We start from the raw sequence: 22,234 nt of genomic DNA, 5'->3' as shown, positions 1-22,234 counted from the left end.
TTGCAGAGTTATTGACATCTACCATGTGCTTAATACATGTTGGAATGAATGAATGAATGGATGAACCAAGGACAGGCATATCAATGGAATTAGAAACCATGGAAATGGGGACTTGTGCTTCTGGCTTTGAGAGACTAAATTGTGTCAGACTAACTATCCCTCAGAAAGAACTAGAAAAGCTGTATAAAATTATAAAATACTTGTTTGAAAGCATCAGAAAGCTACCAAAGCAACAAGAGGTCTAAATCCCAGAGAAGAGAGATTTATTGAAGTGGGCACAACATTCTGAGTGATATTTCCTTTCAAGGCATTTACCAATGTAAGTGGTATAGGTAGAGAGATTGAGAAGGCAATCTGAAAGTAGTAATTAAGAGACAAAAAGGCTGAGCAGAGGTTTTAGCATCTCACAGAGCTGTAGAGACAAAAATTGGAGGTCAGGGCTATCATGATAATCGGACTTGAGGGTCTAAGATGCCAGAGAAAGAAATTACAATAAATTTGGTCAAATATTTTACACAACCTTCCCCTTGTGTCATTTGCTGATTTCTAAGTGGTACAGGGCAAAGAAGTTGAGAAATTAAGCAGAAAGTGGCAGATACAAATCTGAGTAGCTAAGCAGGGCTTTCAGCAAGTTTCACAATGCTGGAGAGTCAGAACTGGAGTATAGAGCCTGCCAAAGAGGAGGGACGCTGGTAATTACTACAGGTTTTCATTTGGGATCCCCAAAGGGCTGAACTCCAAGAGAAAGGATAAACTATAAAAATGCCATCCCTCACAAAGAGTAAAACACAGCTTTGAATCAGCTCAATCTCAGGCAGGATTAAGGTGATCTGTCCTTCATCACCTGGCAGGAACAAAAGTAAATCTTCTGTGAAGGAAGATAATATCCAGAGCTCCTCCAACTTTTAATATGCAATGTCTGGCATTTAATCAAAAATTACTAGGCTTACCAGTATGAGTTTGCTAGGGCTGCCATAACTAAGTACTACAGACTGGGTGGCTTAAACAACAGAAGTTTATTGTCTCCTAGTTTTTGGATGCTAGAAGTCAGAAATCAAGATATTGGCAATGTTGACTCTTTCTGGGGACCATTAGTGAAGGATCTATTCCAGGTGTCTCTCATGGCTTGTAGATGGTCATCTTTTTCCTATGTCTCTTCACACTGTCTCCATTCTATGTGTATCTCTTTGTCCATATTTACGCCTTTTTATTAGAATACCAGTCATATTGGATTGGGGCCTACCCTAGTGACCTCACTTTAATGTAATTACTTCCTTAAAGATTCTATCTCCATATTCTGAGGTTTTCTAGGTCAGTAGAAAATATTCAGGCTGATGAATCAAGAGAAAGAAAAGACGGAAAGTACAAAAAAAACACATCAACAATTCATTGGCTTCACTTTGGTTTACTTCTTGGGAAGCCACAAAAACATCAACTCAGCCTGTATCGTGAATAATAGATTCACAGTCAGACAGAGGTGGCTTAGAATCCTAGCTCTACCTCTAACTCTTTTACTATATGATGTGGGATTAGTGATTCTCTGAGCCATAGTTTCTTCATCTGTAAAAGGAGGACAATAAAATCTACCTGACAGGATTGTTGTGAGAATTAAATGAGACAATACATGTGAAAGTGCTTTGTAAACTGCAGGACCACACATATGACAACATTTGTTCTTACTGTGCATAATATATAAAACCTTGGGAAATTTCTACTATTCTGAGCAGAAGTCTACAGATAACTTGTTTTCTAGAGTCAATATCTGCCTTAAAAACACTTTGGAATAAAAATTTATTCCGTCTGTTGTTGTGCATACTTGGTGAAAAAAGAGGGGTGTTTTCTATGCTATGCATTATTCTGTCAGGTCTTGTTTTATCATCTTTGTCAAAAGTTAAATCTTCTTCTTTAATATTGCTGAGATTTTCTGTTTTTTTTTCCTATTCCTAAAACATTTTATAGAAATATATATTGTTTGGGTGGGTTAAGGAATTTTTATTTGCATTTCATCTGTCAACTTATATTTTTGTTTTATTGCTGTTTCTAATCTCTTCGACTCTACAGTCAACTCATTCAATAAGCATTTGTTGATATACTATGTGCCAGGCATTGTGCTAAGTGCTTGTGATGAAAGATGAACAATATATCTAGTGGGGAAGTTAGATACATAAATACTTCTGATATAGTGAGATGAGTGCTATGGGGGAGGTATGTAAGCATAGAAAAGAGGTCACCTCTGCATGTGGTGCCACTGAGAAGTTGACATTTGAGTTATGTCTCTAATGATTAGTAAAAATACCTTGTTGATAAAGGGAAGATATGCATTTCAGGTAGAGGAAACAGGATGTACAGGGGCACAGGGGAATTGAAGGATTTGATGTATTCAGGGATGCATGGCTAGGGTATAGGCTGTGAGGCAAGAGGAGGAGATGGAGTGATAGATTCAGCTGGAAAATTTTGCAGGTCCTTAAAGAGAAAAAGGAGAAGGATAATAATGAAGGGTTTTAAGCAGGGGAGTTGAATAAATTTATATATCAGCAGTGGTGTGGACGATGGACTGGAGAGAGGTAAGGGGAAAGGTCAAGAGATGAGTTAGGAGGCTGGTGCAAAAGCCCAAGTGAGAAATGATGAAGGCCTGAACTAGGGCAGTGGCAGTGCAGATGGAGAGAAGAGCCCAGATTTAAGAGGTGTTATAGAGCCATACCTCTTGGTGTGGAAGTTTCTCCTCACAATGGAGTGGGTAGTTTATCTCTATTATTCTCTTTCTAGTAAACCATAGAGTACCTCATTGGATGAGGATTTATTGAAGGAATCAGAGCAAATAGAGAGCAGAGTTGAACATCTACCTAGTAAAAAGGAATCGGGCTGGGTGGAAATTTATGTGGAGGTCCCAGGATTTGGTAAAGTGAGTAACTGGATCTAAATCAGTTTGGTCAGGATATCTCCTTGGATGACTATTTCCTGGCCTCTTTTCACTCATTGAATCTTCATCACATCTTTCCTCTTTACTCTCAGTTCCTCGTTTCTCCTTTCACTGAGAAAAGATAAAGCAATCAGTTGTGAAACTCCAAAAGTTCCTACTTCCACACCTACTCACCTACTTGCATCTCTACCTATTTTCTCTGTCTTCTCTCCTGTTACTATAAACTGTATATGCTTTTATCTAAAGTCAACCCATACACTTATGCACTAGATTCCATCATCTCTTGCCTACAAAAGGACATTCTTTGAGCATTTATACCCTAGTTCTCCTCTTTCTCTCACACCCCACAGCCAATCCCTTAGCAATTCTATCAGCTCAGAATTTTAAATATATCCACACTGCTCCTCATCCTCTCCAGTTCTACCATCCAGATATAAACCACCATTATCTCTGAACTAGATTATTTCAGTACCCTCATAACTGATCTTTCTGCTTCCACCCTTGCACCCTATTTTATTCTAATCTCTACACAATAGCCATATGGTCCTTTTAAAACATACCAAATCATGTTGCTGTTCTGCTCCCATTGGCTTCTTATCTAAACAGTCCTCAATATGGCTTACATAAAGCTACCTTTTTGACCATATTTTCTACCACACCACCCCTTACTGTTAGTATCAAACATGCCACGGATGACTTGGGGTCTCTGTACTTTCTGATCCTTCTGTCTGGAATATCTTTCTCCACCTCCACAGGTAAACACCATATGGTTTTCTTCCTCACTTCTTTTGGATCTTTTTCAAATCACAAATATCTTTCCAGACCACCTTTTATAACATACAAAAATCTCCTGCACACCACCCTTGTTTAATGTCCTTTCTTTATTTTTCTTCATATCATTTATCCACTACTTTACTTTTTTTTCATTTATTTGTTTATTGTATGTTCTCCCCTTAAAATGACATAGTTCTTTTAGAGAGGGGATTTTGTTGTTTGCTCCTGTATTCACAGTACCTAGATGTATTAGGTGCTTGATAAACATTTCTCAGTGAGCAAATGAATTAATTAATGAATCAATCCTGAAGGAGAAGAGTCTTGAGGAACATTTTCAAAGCTTGAAGGGTTATGACTTGGTGAAAAAGAGGACAAAGGGCATTCCAGGCAGAGGCAGCGTCATTTACCAAGACAAGACTGTAAGAATGAGCTCTTGAGGTTTGGGAGATAGCAAGCATATTGTCTTACTACTTTGAAATGGCTGTTAAGGTGTGAATGGAAGTAGCTAGCATTATCTTCTTGTTTTTTAAATCCTATCCAGACTTCAAACCCTTAAACCATACCTCTCTGGGGCCTCATTTGATACTGTAAGTTTTACTTTCTAACTATACTGTTAGTTATTTGGAGGCAAGAACTTTAGTTAAGTCTTGTGTACTCGATAGGTGCTCAAAATGTGATGTTGGAAAGGGAACTTGCCCCATGTTGTGAGTGCTTTAGTGAAAGAAAGGGTCTATGTTTTGTGACTTTTGATCAGTGGATCATGATGAAAAATATTTATGACACTTAACATACCCACTTTATTGCTTTATGTAAGGTAGTGCTACTGAACGTGTATTAACTCCCAGATATAAATTTTCTTCTTTTAATCTGGGAAGATAGTGATATATGTCAAACTTCATCAAATTGATCATTTAAATTAGTTAAGTTTATTATTCTTTAATTCTTCTTTAAATTTTTAGAAGAATTTTCCAGTAAAACCATGCCAACCTTGTGTTTTCTTTGTTGGAAGGTTTATAACTATAAATTAAATTTCTTTAGGAGATATAGAACTGTTCAAGTTACCTATTTCTTCTTGAATGGCTTTTGTTATTTTGAATCTTTCAGAGAATTGGTCTAATCCAACTCCGTGTCAAATTTATGGGCATAGAGTTGTTCATAGTGTCCCCTTTCTGTCTTTTTAATGTCTGCAGGGTTGTCGTGTTAGTCCCACATTCATTTCTCATATTGGCAATTTGTTTCTTCCTTCTTTTTTTTTTCTTGGTTTGTATAGCCAGAGGTTTATCAAGTATATTCATCCTTTCAAAAAGCCAACTTTTTATTTCATCAACTTTTCACAATTAAAAAAATCATTGGGGTGCCTGGGTGGTGCAGGCAGTTAAGCATCTGACTCTTGGTTTTGGCTCAGATCGTGATCTCAGTGTCATGATATTGAGCCCTGCCCTATGGTCAGTGCAGAGTCTTCTTGAGATTCTCCCTCCCTCTCCCTCTGCCCTTCCCACTTGTTCTCTCTCTCTCAAATAAATCTTTTTTTTTTAAATCACCGATTCCTCAATGGAACAGAATTGAGAGTCCAGAATTTAATTTAATAAAATAAACCAATGCTTGTATGGTTGGTTACTATACAACAAAGGAGGCAAGAATATCCAATGGGAAAAAGTCTCTTCAATAAATGGTGCTGGGGAAACTGGACAGCAACATGCAAAGGAGAGAAAGAAAGAGAAAGAGAAAGGGAAAGAGAAAGAGAAAGAGAAAGAGAAAGAGAAAGAGAAAGAAGGAAGGAAAGAAAGAAAGAGAGAAAGAAAGAAAGAAAGAAAGAAAGAAAGAAAGAAAGAAAAGAAAAGAAAAGAAAGAAACTCAAAATGGATTAAGGACCTAAATGTGAGGCCTGAAACTGTAAAGCTCCTAGAAGAAAACAGAGGCAGTAACTTCTTTGACATCAGCCCAGCAACATTTTTCTAGACATGTATTCTCAAGCAGGGGAAACCAAAGTAAAAATAAACTATTGGGACTACACCAAAATGAAAAGGTTTTGCACAGCAAAGGAAAACATCAACAAAATGAAAAGGAAACCTATTGATGGAAAAAGACATCTGCAAATGATATATCGGATAAGGCATTCATATCCAAAGTATATAAAGAACTTATATAACTCAACACCAAAAAACCCCAAAATAATCTGATTAAAAAATGGGCAGAGGACCTGAATAGACATTTTTGTAAAGAAGACATGGAGATGGCAAACAGACACAAGAAAAGATGTTCAACATCACTGATCATCAGGGAATTGCAAATCAAAATCACAATATCACCTCACACCTGTCAAAATGGTTAGTATCAAAAAGACAAGAAATAACAAGTTTTGGCAAGGATGTGGGAAAAAAGGAACCCTCATGCACTGATGGTAGAAATGCAAATTGGTGCAGCCACTGTGAAAAACAGTATGGAGTTTCTTCAAAAAATTAAAAAATAAGATCATCATATAATCCAGTAATTCCATTACTAGGTATTTGCCCAAAGAAAATGAAAATACTTATTCAAAAAGATATGTGCACCCCTATATTTATTGTAGCATTATTTATAATAGCCAGGATATGAAAGCATCTCACGTGTCCTTGGATAGATGAATGGATAAAGATGTTGGGGAAATAAGGCCAGAGCTGTGGACACTTTTTCTGCCCGAGATGTCTCCGATTCATTCCTAAGGAACTGAGAACTTAATCTTTCAAAATGTCAAAAAGTCCATCTTATGTCCTACCTCCCAACCCAGCTCCTGCAACACAAATGCTCAGCATGCCAGGGTTTGTGGGATACAATCCATACAGTCATCTTGCCTACAACTACAGGCTGGGAGGTAACCCAGGCACCAACAGCCAGGTTGTGGCATCCTCTGTTATTATGATTCCAAAACCCCCAAAGCCACCAGGTAAATCATTGATGCCCTACATGAGGTGCAGCAGAAAGGTCTGGGACCAAGTAAAAGCTTCCAATCCTGACCTAAACTTCTGGGAGATTGGCAAGATTATTGGTAGCATGTGGCAGGATCTCACTGATGAGGAAAAACAAGAAAATTTAAATAAATATGAAGCAGAAAAGATAGAGTACAATTAATCTATGAAGGCCTATCATAACTCCCCCACATACCTTGCTTACATAAATGCAAAAAGTCATGCAGAAGCTGCTCTAGAGGAAGAAAGTCTACAGAGACAGACTTGCATGGAGAAAGGAGAACTTTACGTGAATATTCAGCCTGCTGAAGATCCAGATGATTACAGTGATAGCTTTTCAGCGAAGCATACAGGCACCACCCATTTTCAGAGAAACCACCACCTCATCATTGAAATCCTTACAGTGTGGTGCCAGATGTTCAGTCAGTTGTCACAACAGCTAGAATGCAGGTCCTCAAAGGACAGGTCCGGTCCTTAATGGTTCATCAGTAAAAACTGAAGCAGAACTTCTTCAAGTAGAGCAACAACACCAGGAAAAGAAGAGGAAATTCGTGAAAAGCACAGATTCATTTAACAATGAACTTAAAAGGTTGTGTAGTCTGAAAGTGGAAGTAGATATGGAAAAAAAAATTGCCACTGAAATTGCAAAGGCAGAGGACAAGCTCTCAAAAGACAGGAGGAAAGGGAGAAAGAGGCAGCAGAGCAAGCTGAATGCAGTCAGAGCAGCATGGTTCTGGAGGAAAAGCAAGGTGCTAGTAAGGCCAAGAAGAAAGACAACAAGAGCATCCCATTGGAGACAGAGGAGAGACACCTTGAAGAAGTGACAGAAAGCCAACAGAATGGTGAAGAAGGCATTGTCCTGAAGACAAGTAGAGCAGGCAGGAGGGGGTGGACAGTATGGCTGAGGAAGGAACCAGTGATAGTAACACTGGCTCAGAGAGCAAAAGTGCAACAGTGGAAGAACCACCAAGAGACCTCACAATGGAAGACAAGAAGAAAGAATAAATGTTGCCTCATTTTATGTGTTCTAAATAATTTTTAAATGAAAAAATATATATATACAAATTTTAGGATTGTTTGTTCAAGCTCTGTGAAAAACACTGTAGGTATTTTGATAGGAATTGCGTTAAATGTGTAGATTGCTTTGGGTTATATGGACATTTAACAATATTTGTTCTTCTAGTCAATAAGCACAGAGTATTTTTCCATTTCTTTGTGACCTCTTCAATTTCTTTCATCAGTGTCCTATAGTTTTCAGAATACAGGTCTTTCACCTCTCTGGTTAGGTTTATTCCTAGGTACTTATGGTTTTTCGTGCAATTGTAAATGGCAATGATTCCTTGATTTCTCTTTCTGCTGCTTCATTATTAGTATATAGAAATGCAACAGATTTCTGTATGTTGATTTTGTATCCTACTGCTTTACTGAATTTGTTGATCAGTTCTAGCAGTTTTTAGTGGAGTCTTTTGGGTTTTCTACACAGAGTACCACGTCATCTACAAATACTGAGTTTTACTTCATCCTTGCTAATTTGGATGCCTTTTATTTCTTTTTGTTGTCTGATTGCTGAGGCTAGGATGTCTGGTACTATGTTAAATAACAGTGGTGAGAGTGGATATCCCTGTCTTGTTCCTGACCATAGAGGAAAAGCTCTCAATTTTTCCCCATTTAGGATGAAACTGGACCACTTTCTTATACCATACGCAAAAATAGATTCAAAATGGATTAAAGACCTAAATGTGAGACCTGAAACCACAAAAATCCTAGGAGAGAACACAGGCAGTAACCTCTTTGACATCAGCCATAGCAACTTCTTTCTAGACATGTCACCTGAGGCAAGGGAAACAAAAGCAAAAATGAGCTATTGGGACTTCATCAAAATAAAAAGCTTCTGCACAGCAAAGGAGCAATCAACAAAACTAAAAGGCAACCTATGGAATAGATGAAGATATTGCTAATGACATATCTGATAAAGGGTTAATATCCAAAATATATAAAGAACTTACAAAACTCAACACCTAAAAAACAAATAGTCCAGTTAAAAAATGGGCAGAAGACATGAATAGAGATTTTTCCAAAGAAGACATATAGGTGGCCAACAGACACACGAAAAGATGCAGGTCATTAATTACCATCAGGGAAATACAAGTCAAAACTACAATGAGGTATCACCTCACACCAGTCAGAATGGCTAAAATTAATAACACAAGAAACAACAGGTGTTGGCAAGGATGTGGAGAAAGGGGAACCCTCTTACACTGTTGGTAGGAATGCAAACTGGTGCAGCTACTCTTGAAAACAGTATGGAGGTTCCTCAAATTTAAAAATAGAACTACCCTGTGATCCAGCAATTGCATTAGTAGGTATTTACCCAAAGGATACAAAAATATTGATTCAAAGGGATACATATACCCCAATGTTTATATCAGCATTATCAACAGTAACCGAATTATGGAAAGAACCCAAATATCCAACAACTGATGAATGGATAAAGAAGAAGTGGTATATATGTGTACATGCATACACACATACACATACAATGGAATACAATGGAACTGTACAATGGAATACACTCATTGTGTATACAATACAATACGATGGAATATTACTCGGCCATAAAAAAGAAAAAGATCTTGCCATTTGCAATGACATGGATAGAGTTAGAGAGTATTATGCTAAGCAAAATAAGTCAGAGAATGACAAATACCCTATGATTTCATTCATATGTGGAATTTAAGAATAAAACAAATGAACATAGGGGGAGTAAAAGAGAGGAAAACCAAGAGACAGACTCTTAACTACAGAGAAAAAACTGATGGTTATAAGAGGGGAGGTGGGTGGGGTTATATGATTTAAATAGGTGATGGGGATTAAGTACTGCACTTTGTGATGAGCACTGAGTGTTGTATGTAAGTATTGAAACACTGTATTCTTTTTTTAAAATATTTTTTTATTATGTTAGTCACCATACAGTACATCCCTGGTTTTTGATGTAAAGTTCGATGATTCATTAGTTGCATATAACACCCAGTGCACCATGCAATATGTGCCCTCCTTAGTACCCATCACCAGCCTATCCTATTCCCCCACCCCCTCCCCTCCGAAGCCCTGTTTGTTTCTCAGAGTCCAGAGTCTCTCATGCTTCATTTCCCCTTCTGATTACCCCCCTTTCTTTATCCCTTTCTTCTCCTACTGATCTTCCTAGTTCTTATGTTCCATAAATGAGAGAAACCATAAATTGTCTTTCTCTGCTTGACTTATTTCACTTAGCATTATCTCTTCCAGTGCTGTCCATGTTGCAGCAAATGTTGAGAACTCGTTCTTTTTGATAGCTGAATAATATTCCATTGTATATATGGACCACAACTTCTTAATCCAGTCATCTGTTCCAGTCATCTGTTGAAGGGCATCTCGGCTCCTTCCACGAGTTAGCTATTGTGGACAATGCTGCTATGAACATTGGGGTGCATATGGCCCTTCTCTTTACTATGTCTGTATCTTTGGGGTAAATACCCAGTAGTGCAATGGCTGGATAATAGGGTAGCTCAATTTTTAACTTTTTAAGGGACCTCCACACTGTTTTCCAGAGTGGCTGTACCAACTTGCATTCCCACCAACAGTGTAAGAGGGATCCCCTTTCTCCACATCCTCTCCAGCAATTGTTTCTTGCCTTGTCTATTTTTGCCATTCTAACTGGCGTAAGGTGATATCTTAGTGTGGTTTTGATCTGAATTTCCCTGATGGCTAATGATTTTGAACATTTTTTCATGTGTCTGTTAGCCATTTGTATGTCTTCATTGGAAAAGTGTCTGTTCATATCTTCTGCCCATTTTATGATTTGTTTATTTCTTTCTCATGTACTGAGTTTGAGAAGTTCTTTGTAGATCTTGGATACCAGTCTTTTATCTGTAGTATCATTTGCAAATATATTCTCCCATTCCGTGGGCTGCCTCTTAGTTTTTTTTTTTTTTTTGACTATTTCCTTGGCTGTGCAGAAGCTTTTTATCTTGATGAAGTCCCACAAGTTCATTTATTCTTTTGTTTCTCTTGCCTTTGGAGATGTGTTATGAAAAAGGTTGCTGTGGCTGATGTCAAAGAGGTTGCTGCCTATGTTCTCCTCTATGATTTTGATGGATTCCTGTCTCACATCAAGGTCTTTCATCCATTTAGAGTTTATCTTTGTGTATGGTGTGAGAGAGTGGTCAAGTTTCATTCTTTTGCATGTAGCTGTCCAATTTTCCCAGCACCATTTATTGAAGAGACTTTTTTCCACTGGATGTTTTTTCCTGATTTGTCACAAATTAGTTGCCCAAAGAGCCGAGGGTCCATTTCTGGGTTCTCTATTCTGTTCCATTGGTCTATGTGTCTGTTTTTGTGCCAGTGCCATTGTCTTTGTGATCACAGCTTTGTAGTACAGCTTGAAATCTGGCATTGTGATGCCCCCAGCTTTGTTTTTCCTTTTCTACAATTCCTTGGCAATTCGGGGCCTTTTCTGGTTCCACACAAATTTAAGGGCTATTTGTTCCAGTTCTTTTAAAACACTGTATTCTACACCTGAAACTAATATACTGTATGTTAACTAACTGGAATTTAAATTAAAATGTAAATAAATAAGTGTTTTTGAGTCTTAATGGTGTTATGTGGTTGGTTTATTAATATTTTTCTTTTCCATATCACACCACCAAAGGCTTTTGGAACATTTAGCATCATGAGCCGAATGGCATAGTCACCTTTTAAAGCCATTGTGAAGATGGTTCTTTCCTTTGGGTCTTATTTCTATTCCTCAACTACTGAAAGTCTCAAAATTTAAGTTAATTGAGAAAATGTCCACCTCTTTTAGATAGTTATCCTTTGATGCTGCACAATCTACTCTTACAAATGCCTTCCTACTGCTCACTGGGGTGCTTTCCAAAGCCGTAGCTATAAACCTCCCAGTTCCCATCAACAGCTTACTGAAGGTCTCTTTTCCTGTATACTTCCACAAAGAGTAGCTTCCTGAAAACATAATCATATAAAAGTATATATTTGTTCACTTACCCTTTTTTTTATTTTTAATCAATGTCAGATACTAAGAGTTGTGTGAAGGAGTTGACAGCAGCTATGATTGGGTCATATTGATCCAGAAATAGTCTCCACAGTTAAGAGTAGTTACTAGCTTATGAAGTATGAATTTTTCTACAATAATCAAAACAGTCAAAACCTCAAGTCTCAGGATACCATAGATCAGAGCCTACCTTTTTTTTTTTAAGATTTTATTTATTTATTTGACAGAGATAGAGACAGCGAGAGAGGGAACACAAGCAGGGGGAGTGGGAGAGGAAGAAGCAGGCTCCCAGCAGAGGAGCCCGATGTGGGGCTCGATCCCAGAATGCCAGGATCACGCCCTGAGCCAAAGGCAGACGCTTAACCGCTGTCCCACCCAGGCGCCCCCAGAGCCTACCTTTTTAAAAAGATTTTATTTATTTGACAGAGGGAGAGAGAGAACAAGCAGGGGGAGTGGCAAGCAGAAGGAGAGGGAGAAGCAGTCCCCCCAGCAGAGCAGGGAGCACAATGTGGGGCTCGATCCCAGGACCTTGGGATCAAGACCTGAGCCGAAGGCAGACACTTAACTGACTGAGCCACCCAGGCACACCACAGAGCCCACATTTTGATAAACTCTTGGAGACTAGAAGTAAGATAGTTTGTGACATGCATGCTTCCCCAAAACTAGAATAGATTTTTCTGCTAGAATAGTGGCATATCTGATGGTATTTGTTTCTTTTTTAAAAAAAATATTTATTTTTATTTTAGAGAGAAAGAGAGCATGTGAATGGGGAGAGGGGCAGAGGCAGAGAATCTCAAGCAGACTCCCCACCAAGTGCTGAGCCTGATATGGGTCTCAATCGCACGACCCATGAAATCATAACCTGAGTTGAAACCAAGAGTCGAATGCTCAACTGACTGAGCCAACCTGGCGCCTCTGATGGTATATGTTTCTTAAAGGTCCAAATATAATAAGTGGAAAAAAAGAAGATGTGATATATGTATATGATGAAATATTATTCAGCCATAAAAATGAATGAATTCTTGCCGTTTGCAACAACATGCATGGACATTATGCTAAGTGAAATAAGTCAGAGAAAGACAAATGCTGTATGATTTCACTTACATGTGGAATCTAAAAAAGAAAACGAACAAAGAATCAAAAAGAAGAAACAGACCCATAAATACAGAAAACAAGCTGATGGTTGCCAGAGGAGAGGAGGTCAGAACATGGGAAAATGGTTGAAGAGGAGTGGGAGATAGAAGCTTCAAGTTGTGGAATGAGTAAGTCATGATGATAAAAGGTATAGCATAGGGGGGTGCCTGGATGGCACAGCAGTTAAGCGTCTGCCTTCGGCTCAGGCGTTATGGGATCAAGCCCCACGTCAGGCTCCTCCGCTATGAGGTGCCCCTTTGGTCTCCTTTTTAACACTAGTTTGCTTAATGTTTTTATCAAGAATAGATGCTGAAATTTATCAGTTTTTTTTGTACCTGTGGAGGATCATCTGCTTTTCCTTCTTTTTTTTTTTTTTGAAGATTTTATTTATTCATTTGACAGAGACAGCCAGCGAGAGAGGGAACAGAAGCAGGGGGAGTGGGAAAGGAAGAAGCAGGCTCCTAGCAGAGAAGCCTGATGTGGGGCTCGATCCCAGAATGCTGGGATCACACCCTGAGCTGAAGGCAGACGCTTAACGACTGCACCACCCAGGCACCCCTGCGTTTCCTTCTTTATTCTGTTTATACGGTGAATTACATTGATTAATTTTTGAATATTTTATTGAAGCTTTTGCATCTATTTTCATAGGTGATATTGGTCTATAGTTTCCTTTCTTATAATATTTTGACCTCATATAAAATGAGTTGGGACATTTTCCCTTTTCTTTTATTTCCTGGATATTTGTGTGAAATTGGTATTATATCTTTCTTAAATGTTTGTTAGATTTCACCAATGAAGCCATCTGGGCTTAGAGTTTTTCTTGTTAAAAGGTTTTAAACAACAACAAAAATTTTTTATAAGATTTTATTTATTTGAGAGCCTGACGTGGCGCTCAATTCCAGGATCCCAAAGGCAGACGCTTATGTCTGAGCCACCAAGGCACCCTGAAACAAATTTTTTTTTTTACAAATAACAATATCTTTTTAGTTTTTGATGTAGTGTTCCATGATTCATTGTTTGCATATAACACCCAGTGCTCATTACAACATGTAACCTCCTTAATACCCATCACCGGCCTTTTAAACAGATGTGCAACTATTTGGGTTATCTATTTCTTCTTTATTGAGCTTTAATAGTTTGTGTTTTTTTGTTTTGGTTTGTTTTGTTATTTTAGGAATTGGTCCATTCTGTCTAAATTGTCAAACTAATGGGCACAAAGTTGTGGATAAAGAACATGTGTTATATGTATGCAATGGACTATTTACTAAGTCACAGAAAAGAATGAAATCTTGTCATTTGCAATGACATTGATGGAGCTAGAGAGTATTATGCTGAGTGAAATAAGTCATTCAGAGAAAGACAAATACCATATAATTACATTCATCTGTGGAATTTAAGAAACAAAACAAACGATCATAGGGAAAAAAAGAGAAAGCCATCCTAGAAACCTACTCTTAACTACAGAGAAAAAAAAAACCTGATGGTTACAGAGGGGAGGAGGGTGGGGAATTGGTTAAATAAGTGATGGATATTAAGGAGGTACTTGTCTTGATGAGCTCTGGGTGTTGTATGTAAGCATTGAATCACTCTATTGTACACCTGAAACTAATATTTTCACTGTATGTTAACTAACTGGAATTTAAATAAAAACTTAAAAAAAACACGTAGAGACTTTCCCACAATTTGGGAGCCATTTAGGCAAGCAAATATTTACTATTAAGACAAAAGACAGCATTAAAAATGAAAAATCCTCAAATGTAAGGAGAATGCTTGTTCAAGTCTTTGATATGCATTTATATGAACATTAGAAAAAAAGTATTTTAATGTAAAGGAAATCAAGTCTGAGTGCTCACCCTTTCTTCAAATATGATCTCCTACCTCGTCTTCATTTAGACTGCACACCCCTCACTACAGAACTTCATCTGTACTGACCTGCTATTTCCAGCACAGCATGATCAGCTGACTGTGAAGCTCTCTAGGTCCCATTCGTATGTGGATTTTTTTAAACCACAATTTAAAACCCTTTTTGAAGTTTGTTTTATGAACCAGAATATGGTCTAACTTGGTGAATATTCCTTGTGCACTTGTAAAGACTATGTATTTTGCTCTTGCTGAGTGGAATGTTCTATAAATGTCAATTAGATAGAGTTGGTTAATAGAGTTGTGCAGTTCTATATCCTTACCGATTTTCTGTCTACTTGTTTTATTGATTTCCAAGGAAAGAGTGTTAAATTCTCCAACTATAGTTACTGATTTTCCTATTTCTCCTTTTCAGTTTTATCACTTTTTGCTTCATGTACCCTGAAACTCTGTTGTTAACAGCATGCATATTCAGGATTGTTACAACTTTTTTTGTGAATTGATCCTTTCATCACTGTGTAATGTCCCTATTTATCCCTGGTAATATTCCTTGTTCTGAAATCTACTTGGTCTTTTTAAAATGTAGCTACTTCAGCTTTATATGAATTATATGTCTTTATATTTAAAGTGGGTTTTTTGTAGACAACATGTAGAATTTTTTTAAACCAGTGTGACAATCTCTTTTATTAGGTATATTTTGACAATTTACATTCAATGTAATTATTGGTATGGCTGGATTATATTCTACCATTTTATTTGTTTTCTGATTGTCCTCTTATTCTTCTATTGTTTTCCATTCTTGATTTCTTTTGGAATATTAGTGTTTTCAGTAGTCCATTTTAATTTATCTATTGGTATTTTGCTCTATCTCATATTTGTATGTTGGTGCTTGCCCTATGGATGACAAGTCACATAATATTACATTGTCTACTTTTTTAAAAAAATTATTTATTTATTTGTCACAGAGAGAGAGCACAAGCAGGGAGAGTCGCAGGCAGAGGGAGAAGCAGGTTCCCCACTGAGCAAGGAGCCCAATGCAGGACTCGATCCCAGGACCCTAGGGATCCTAGGATCATGACCTGAGCCAAAGGCTTGATCCCGGGAACAATGTGGGGCTTGATCCCGGGACTCTGGGATCATGACCTCAGCTGAAGGCAGACACTTAACCAACTGAGCCACCCAGGTACCCTGCATTGTCCACTTTGAGTTAGTATTGTACTACATCAAGCAAAATTTGGCACCTTACAATTGTATGGATCTGTTTACCCTACTCCACTTATATCATTGATATATGTATTACACCTCCATATGTTGAAAATTCCACATACCACATCATGAGGCTTTTTAAAAAATATTTACCAATATATGCTATATCTGTCACTGTTCTATCATTCATACAGATCCAATTTTCCTGTGATCTCATTTCCCTTCACTTAAAAGAATTTCCTTTAGGGAAGATCAGCTGGCAATGAATTCTCATAGTTTTCCTTCATCTGAAAATGTCTTTATTTCACTTTTATTTCTGAAGATGTTTTCACTACATATAGAAGTCTTGGTTTATAGTTCTATTTGTTTAGCACTTTAAATTTTGCTTTTCTACTGTTTTCTGACCACCATGGTTTTTCAGTTTTGTTTTGTTTGACAAATCCATGGTTCTTTGAATCTTTGTTCCCCTACATACAATGTTTAATTTAAAAAACCTGATTTCAATATTTAAAAAAATCTTTGGTTTTCAGCACTTCAGTTATGATGTACCTGGGCATAGTTTTCTTTGAGTTTATTATATTTGGGGTTAGCTGAACCTCTTGAATCTTATTAGCATGACTTTTGCCAAATTTGAGAAGTTTTTTTTGTTTTTTGTTTTTTTTTAAAGATTTTATTTATTTATTTGACAGAGATAGAGACAGCCAGCGAGAGAGGGAACACAAGCAGGGGGAGTGGGAGAGGAAGAAGCAGGCTCATTGCGGAGGAGCCTGATGTGGGGCTCGATCCCACAATGCCGGGATCACACCCTGAGCCGAAGGCAGACGCCTAACCGCTGTGCCACCCAGGCGCCCCGAAATTTGAGAAGTTTTTAATCATCATTTCTTCAAATATATTTTATATGCCCATTTCTTTATCTTCTCCTGGGATTCCAATGACAAAAATGTTAAAATCTTTGATGTTGTTCCACAAGTATCTGAACATTTGTTAATATTTTTTCAATATTTTTCCTCTGTTACTCTTACTTGATAATTTCTGTTGATCTCTCTTAAATTTTAGTGACTCTTTGTTCTGTCATTTACATTATACTATGAGCCCATCAAGTCATGCTTTTAAAATAATTTGAGATTTTGTATTTATTTCTAAAATTTATATTTTTTTATAGTTTCATTTTTTTTCTGCTGAAACTACTATCTTTCCATTCATTTAACATGTTTACTGCATGGAGCATAATTTTAATAGCTGTGTATTCATTTTCTGTTGCTGCATAACAAATTGCCACATGCTTAGCAGCTTAAAACATCACACATTTGTTCTCTCTCAGTCTTTGTGGGTCAGGAGCCTGGGCATGGCCTAGTTGCTCAGTGTCTTATAAGGCTGTAATCAAAGTGTCACCTGAGCTACATTCTCATCTGGAGCTTGGGGTCTTCTTGCAAGCTTACATGGTTGTTGGCAGAATTCAGCTCCTTGCAGCCTGTAGTTCCCTCCCACGTGACACCCTCCATACGTAGCTTACTTTATAACATCTTGTATCTCCAAGGCCAGCAAAGAATCTCTCTTTGTAGTCTGCTAAGACAGAGTCTTATATAACATGACAATCACTCAAGTGATATCTCATCACATTTATCATGTAATATAATCTAATCAGGGGAGTGATATCCCATTGCCTTTGTCATATTCTATTGCAAGTCACATATCCTGCCTGCACTCAAGGGGGAGAGGATTACATAAAGCTGTGACTGCCAGGAAGCAAGAAATCATTTGGAGGTCTTCTTAGGATCTATTTGCCACAAGCTGCTTTCAAGTCTTTGATAACTCCAACATGTAGATCCTATAGGGTATGGCATCTGCTGATTGGTTTTCCCTTGAGAATTGGTCACATTTTCCTGGTCGGACTGTATCCTGGGCATTGTGAAGGTTGTATCATCTAAGCCATGTGTCACACTATAATCCTATAGAGAATTTTTTGGGAAGGCACTCAACCAAGTTAGGGTCAGACCACAAATTTAATCCTGCCTTCTGTGGTTGGGGATTCCAATTTCTGTTCAATTCCAAGTCATTAGTTTGCTGTTTTATTTCTGTTCTGTGCATGTGCCACTCAAGTATTTGACCATTAGGTAGTAGTTTATTTTTTTAATATTTACTTATTTAGAGACAGAGTACATGAGTAGGGGGAGGAGCAGAAGGAGGGAGAGACAGAGAGAGAATCTCAAGCAGACTCCCCGCTGAGCATGAAGCCTGATGCAGGGCTTGATCTCACGACCCTGAGATCATGACCTGAGCCAAAAACCAAGAGTGAGATGCTCAATAGACTGAACCACCCAGCTGCCCCAGGTGGTAGTTTAAATCTTAGTTCTTTCCTCATGCCCTTCGTTATGATCTTTTGGGTCTTACCTGCACCTGTACAGCTTAGGGATGAGCACAGGACTTGTGTGGGTTCTTTCACAGGATTAGGAGATCATTTTCTCTAGCTCTCTTCTACACAGAATTTCCTTTATGAGCCCATTCTTTTTTTTTAAATGATGTTTTATTATATTATGTTAGTCACCATACAGTACATCCCCGGTTTCCGATGTAAGGCTCGATGATTCATTAGTTGTGTATAACACCCAGTGCACCATGCAATACGTGCCCTCCTTACTACCCATCACCAGCCTATCCCATTCCCCCACCCCCTCCCCTCTGAGGCCCTCAGTTTGTTTCTCATAGTCCATAGTCTCTCATGTTTCATTCCCCCTTCTGATTACCTCCCCTTTCTTTATCCCTTTCTTCCCCTACCGATCATCCTAGTTCTTATGTTCCATAGATGAGAGAAATCATATGATAGTTGTCTTTCTCTGCTTGACTTATTTCACTTAGCATTATCTCCTCCAGTGCCATCCATGTTGTAGCAAATGTTGAGAACTCGTTCTTTCTGATAGCTGAGTAATATTCCATTCTATATATGGACCACAACTTCTTAATCCAGTCATCTGTTGAAGGGCATCTCGGCTCCTTCCACGATTTAGCTATTGTGGACATTGCTGCTATGAACATTGGGGTGCATATGGCCCTTCTCTTCACTATGTATCTTTGGGGTAAACACCCAGTAGTGCAATGGCTGGCTCATAGGATAGCTCAATTTTTAACTTTTTAAGGGATCTCTACACTGTTTTCCGGAGTGGCTGTACCAACTTGCATTCCCACCAACAATGTAGGAGGGATCCCCTTTCTCCACATCCTCTCCAACAATTGTTGTTTCTTGCCTTGTCTATTTTTGCTATTCTAACTGGCGTAAGGTGGTATCTCAGTGTGGTTTTGATTTGAATTTCTTTGATGGCTAATGATTTTGAACATTTTTTCTTGTGTCTGTTAGCCATTTGTATGTCTTCATTAGAAAAGTGTCTGTTCATATCTTCTGCCCATTTTTTTATTTGTTTATTTGTTTCTCGTCTATTGAGTTTGAGAAGTTCTTTGTAGATCTTGGATACCAGTCCTTTATCTGTAGTGTCATTTGCAAATATATTCTCCCATTCTGTGGGCTGCCTCTTAGTTTTTCTGACTGTTTCCTTGGCTGTGCAGAAAATTTTAATCTTGATGAAATCCCATAAATTCATTTTATCTTTTGTTTCTCTTGCCTTTGGGGATGTGTCATGAAAAAGGTTGCTTTGGCCGATGTCGTAGAGGTTGCTGCCTATGTTCTCCTCTAGGATTTTGATGGATTCCTGCCTCACATCAAGGTCTTTCATCCATTTGGAGTTTATTTTTGTGTATGGTGTGAGAGAGTGGTCAAGTTTCATTCTTTTGCATGTAGCTGTCCAATTTTCCCAGCACCATTTATTGAAGAGACTGTCTTTTTCCCACCGGATGTTTTTTCCTGCTTTATCAAATATTAGTTGCCCAAAGAGCCGCGGGTCCATTTCTGGGCTCTCTATTCTGTTCCATTGGTCTATGTGTCTGTTTTTGTGCCAGTACCATGCTGTCTTTGTGATCACAGCTTTGTAGTACAGCTCGAAATCCGGCATTGTGATGCCCCCAGCTTTGTTTTTCCTTTTCAACAGTTCCTTGGAGATTCGGGGCCTTTTCTGTTTCCATACAAATTTAAGGACTATTTGTTCCAGTTCTTTGAAAAATGTCCTTGGTATTTTGATCGGGATAGCATTGAAAGTGTAGATTGCTCTGGGTAGCATGGACATTTTAACTATGTTAATTCTTCCGATCCATGAGTATGGAATATCTTTCCATCTTTTTATGTCTTCCTCAATGTCTTTCAAGAGTGATTTATAGTTTCTAGAATATAGGCCCTTTACGTCTCTGGTTAAGTTAATTCCAAAGTAACATATGGTTTTTGGTGCTATTGTAAATGGTATGGATTCCGTGATTTCTCTTTCTTCGGTCTCGTTATTCGTGTATAGAAATGCAACTGATTTCTGAGCATTGATTTTGTATCCTGCCACGTTACTGAATTGCTCTATAACTTCTAATAGTTTGGGAGTGGCTTCTTTTGGGTTTTCCATATAGAGTATCATGTCACCTGCAAAGAGAGACATTTTGACTTCTTCTTTGCCGATTCGAATACCTTTGATCCCTTTTTGTCGTCTGATTGCTGTTGCAAGGACTTCTAGTACTATGTTGAATAATAGTGGTGAGAGTGGGCATCCTTGTCGAGTTCCTGATCTAAAGGGAAAGGCTTCCAGCTTTTCCCCATTGAGAATAATATTTGCAGTAGGCTTTTCATAGATGGCTTTTATGAGATTGAGAAATGTACCCTCTATTCCTACACTCTGAAGGGTTTTAATCAGGAAAGGATGCTGTATTTTGTCAAATGCTTTTTTGGCATTGAATGAGAGGATCATATGGTTCCTGAGTCTTTTCTTGTTGATATGATGTATCACGCTGATTGATTTGTGAATATTGAACCACACTTGCATCCCAGTTATGAATCCCACTTGATCGTGATGGATAATCCTTTTAATGTACTGTTGGATTCTATTAGCAAGTATCTTGTTGAGGATTTGGGCATCCATATTCATTAGGGAGATCGGTCTGTAATTCTCCTTTTTGAGTGGGTCTTTGCCTGGTTTGGGGATCAAGGTAATATTGGCCTCATAGAATGAGTTTGGTAGCTTTCCTTCTGTTTCTATTTTTTGAAATAGCTTTAGGAGAATAGGTATTATTTCTTCTTTGAATGTTTGGTAGAATTCCCCAGGAAAACTGTCCGGGCCTGGAGTTTTGTTATTTGGAAGTTTATTTATCACTGACTCAATTTTTTCATAATTAATTGGCCTGTTTAAGAAATCAATTTCTTCCGGTTTCAATCTTGGTAGTTTATAGGTTTCCAGGAAGGATTCCATCTCTTCCAGATTGCTTAGTTTATTGGCATATAGCTGTTGATAAAAATTTCTAATAATCCTTCCAATTTCAGTGGTGTTCGTCGTGACCTCTCCTTTTTCATTCATAATTTTAATAATCTGGGTCCTTTCTCTTTTCTTTTGGATAAGTCTTGCCAGTGGTCTGTCAATTTTATTGATTCTCTCAAAGAACCAGCTTCTAGTCCTGTTGATCTGCTCTACTGTACTTCTGGTTTCTGCTTGATTGATTTCAGCTCTAATTTTGGTCAACTGCTTCCTCGTGCGTGGATGAGGCCTGTCCCTCTGTTGCTGTTCCAGCTTCTTGAGGTGAGAATATAAAAACTGCATTTTAGATTTTTCTATTCTTTTGAGTGAGGCTTGGATGGCTATGTATTTCCCCCTTGGGACTGCCTTTGCAGTATCCCATAGGTTTTGGACTGTTGTATTTTCATTCTCATTGGTCTCCATAAATTGTTTAATTTGATTTTTGATTTCCTGGTTTATCGAGTCATTCCTGAGCAGGATGGTTCTTAGTCTCCAAGTGTTTGAGTTTCTTCCAAATTTTTCCTTGTGGTTGAGTTCCAGTTTCAGAGCGTTGTGGTCTGAGAATATGGAGGGGACAATTTCAGTCTTTTGGTATCGGTTGAGACCTGTTTTGTGTCCCAGAACATGGTCTATTCTTGAGAATGTTCCATGGGCATTAGAATAGAATGAGTATTCTTTGGTTCTGGGGTGTAGTGTTCTATATATATCTATGAGGTCCAACTCGTCGAGTATGGCATTCAGAGCCTTTGATTCTTTGCTTAGTTTTTGCCAGGGTGTTCTGTCTATTTCTGATAGTGGAGTGTTGAGGTCCCCTACTATTAATGTATTTTTATTTATATGTCTCTTTATTCTGGTTAAGAGTTGGCTTGTGTATCTTGCTGCTCCCCTGTTGGGGGCATATATATTTATAATTGTCATATCCACTTGTTGAATACTTCCTTTAAGAATAATATAGTGCCCTTCTGCGTCTCTAACTATA

At 38.0% G+C, this 22,234-nt stretch overlaps 1 protein-coding gene and 1 pseudogene across 4 annotated transcripts in view; both read left to right on the top strand.

Annotated features, from left to right (window-relative positions):
* The window catches only part of EDA (ectodysplasin A), a 421,716-nt gene that overhangs the window by 94,410 nt on the left and 305,072 nt on the right, over nt 1-22,234 (top strand). The window lies entirely within an intron of this gene.
* Nucleotides 4,693-9,309, top strand: LOC148106938 (SWI/SNF-related matrix-associated actin-dependent regulator of chromatin subfamily E member 1 pseudogene; annotated as a pseudogene).

The sequence above is a fragment of the Ursus americanus genome, chromosome X (assembly GCF_024610735.1).
Source record: "Ursus americanus isolate L20-20 chromosome X, mUrsAme1.1.p, whole genome shotgun sequence".
Lineage (NCBI taxonomy): Eukaryota > Metazoa > Chordata > Mammalia > Carnivora > Ursidae > Ursus > Ursus americanus.
Note: the sequence above shows the minus strand (reverse complement) of the source record. Positions and strands in the feature narration are given on the sequence as shown.